General features: G+C 35.1%; 1 protein-coding gene across 1 annotated transcript in view; it reads right to left on the bottom strand.

Annotated features, from left to right (window-relative positions):
* The window catches only part of LOC108570149 (G protein-coupled receptor kinase 2), a 24,170-nt gene that overhangs the window by 9,443 nt on the left and 11,823 nt on the right, over positions 1-2,904 (bottom strand). The gene's annotated exons all lie outside the window — the stretch shown is intronic.

The following is a 2,904-nucleotide window of genomic DNA, read 5'->3' as shown; positions in this document are numbered from 1 at the left end:
TGCAATGAAAAATCAGAAAAAAAATGAAAGAACGATTTTCCCAGAGTTTCTAATTAATTTTTCGAATAACTCAAAGTGTAACAACCGGTTATCGAATCGTTTCTGTACGACGCTTTGAGGGAAATGAAACTGGCGAGGGAATAGTGATTTCCCTGGCGTGAAACGTTTCAATTTTCCAACGATTCTCGTCTTGCAACGATCCACGCTAATTAAAACTGCAATAGAGGCGTCATGTTACTCTGACTCGACGTTACGACGCGGTTGTACGTCGGTAACTGCAACGTGATGGTTAATAATTTCACTTTGATCGTGGAAAAATGGTAAAATTCACGAGGAAAGTGAGCACTGTTCTGAAAGAGGAATACGTTTAGACGTTGGATATTTTATTCGGAGATTTTTGTGGAGAAATCTGAAGAAAATTTGTATTTGTATTCGTTTTTATTTACGGAAAAAGTGTTTCAGGAGAATTAGGAATTAAGGAATATTGAGAATTTTCAGAATTAGGTATTAAGAGAAATTGAGAATTTTTAAAATTAGGAATTAAGGAATATTGAGAATTTTCAGAATTAGGTATTAAGAGAAATTGAGAATTTTTAAAATTAGGAATTAAGGAATATTGAGAATTTTCAGAATTAGGTATTAAGAGAAATTGAGAATTTTTAAAATTAGGAATTAAGGAATATTGAGAATTTTCAGAATTAGGTATTAAGAGAAATTGAGAATTTTTAAAATTAGGAATTAAGGAATATTGAGAATTTTCAGAATTAGGTATTAAGAGAAATTGAGAATTTTTAAAATTAGGAATTAAGGAATATTGAGAATTTTCAGAATTAGGTATTAAGAGAAATTGAGAATTTTTAAAATTAGGAATTAAGGAATATTGAGAATTTTCAGAATTAGGTATTAAGAGAAATTGAGAATTTTTAAAATTAGGAATTAAGGAATATTGAGAATTTTCAGAATTAGGAATTTTCAGAATTAGTATTTAAGAATTCCCCAAATTAAAATTTTCAAAGATAAATTAAAGGAAACTTATTTCCACTTTCTTAAAAATACACAAAAAGATATGTTTCGTCAAATTTCTTAATCTTTCCTTACGCATGTTGATTTACATACACACTTGTTCACTGCGACAAGATCGGAGGAAAGTTCTTCACGGAAAGATTCGTCGATTTCGCAAGGATTAAGAATTTTATTCACAGACTTTCATGGCTAAATTAAGGAAAACTTGTTTCTATCACTTTTTCCATATAAAAACAGATGTTCCAGGTAATTTTCTTAAATATTCTCCTTACACAGCTCGAATATTCGATTCGCTGTGAAAAAGGATCGGAGGAAGAAAGACTCGGTGGAAAAATACGCCGACTCAGCAATTATGTTTCTGACGTGTAGGGCCTTTTTAAATTTCCACCCTTCGATGTCACTCGCATCCCCCTACATTCGATCCTATTCCCTGCTTCGCGAAGCCTATTTTCTGCAAGATCCATTTTTCCTCGCCACATATTCCATTCCATACACGCTGAGATTAATATTGAGAAATTTCACGTGAAGTCTCACGATAAATCTCAGAATTCTCCACGCAAATTTCAGCGAAATGATATTTTCACTTCGACAATTTTACGCTTTTGCAGAAAATAATATCGAAAATAATGCAGAAGAATGGTTGAAATAAATATGAAATTTATGTGGAAAGTTTAGCCTTGGCGTTCATTGTTAAATTCTATATGTATACACTTCGTTCAAAATAAGAATAACCTCGCTTCGCGCATGGGACGTGCCTAAGGCAGGGCTAGAACGACCAAACCCCCACTGAACCGCCTACGTTTTTCTCCGTCTTACCCTCTGCTACGCTCTCCGTCTACTGTTCCAGGCGTGACGCTTTCATATACACGGTGATACAATTAATTCTCTATTCACCTTTGTATTGTTCTCTTCTTGGTGTTATTGCTGCTATCGTTAAAACAATGTTTCTCACGACTACATAAAGACTTTGAAGATCTATTCTGATTTTCTTCCATACCCGTTTTGTAATTCTTCAAATTTTATTTCTTTTTCTAATCATGGGACACTCTATACGTTAAAAATCGCTCTTTCGTCGGATTGCTCCCTGCCCACCTTTCAGTAAGTTTGTAGCTGCAATGCGTAATTTTATCTCTGAAAATCTTCAACATTTTTTCTGGAACGTTTTCCGCATTGAAGTAGTTGAGGACAAACGAATAGGCTGAGACCTTTAACACAAAAAATCAAACTTTCTTATTATTGATTTGCAATGAATGAAATTTTTACCAACATATTTATCACATTTTTCTGATTAAAATGATACCAAACACGATATAATTTCGAGCATATTTGCTTGCTTAATAAGTAATAAGTAATAAGTAAATACGTAAATATAATCCAAATTTTTCGCGAATCGCGCGCGCGCGACACAAAGTTGCAAAAGGGGAGATCGCGCTTGCAACTTTGTTGCCGCAAAATCGTTCTCGAAAAAGGCACAATGTTGCTAAACGGCGCGTCGTGCAACAATGTGCGTTTTTCGAGAACGATTCGCGGCAACAAAGTTGCAGGCGCGATCTCTCCTTTTGCAACATTGTGCTTTTTTCGGGAGCCCGTGCGAGACACAATGTTGCAAAACGGCGCGCCGTGCAACAATGTGCGTTTTTCGAGAACGATTCGCGACAACAATGTTGCAACCTCGGTAACACGTTTGCCACGGTGTGCATTCGAAAATAATACGAGTTAACGATGTTACCAGCGAGAATGACGCTTGTAACAATGTTACATTCAAGCGTAGTGCTTGTAATAATGTTTGCGTTCGAAATAACGCTTCTAATAACGTTGCAATCAGAAATAAAGACACCAACAATGTTTGCGTTCAAATATAACGCTTCAAGCAATGTTGCA

Source organism: Habropoda laboriosa, unplaced genomic scaffold (genome assembly GCF_001263275.1).
Source record: "Habropoda laboriosa isolate 0110345459 unplaced genomic scaffold, ASM126327v1 scaffold23, whole genome shotgun sequence".
Taxonomy (NCBI): Eukaryota; Metazoa; Arthropoda; class Insecta; order Hymenoptera; family Apidae; genus Habropoda; species Habropoda laboriosa.
This window is presented reverse-complemented; position numbering and strand designations above follow the sequence as displayed.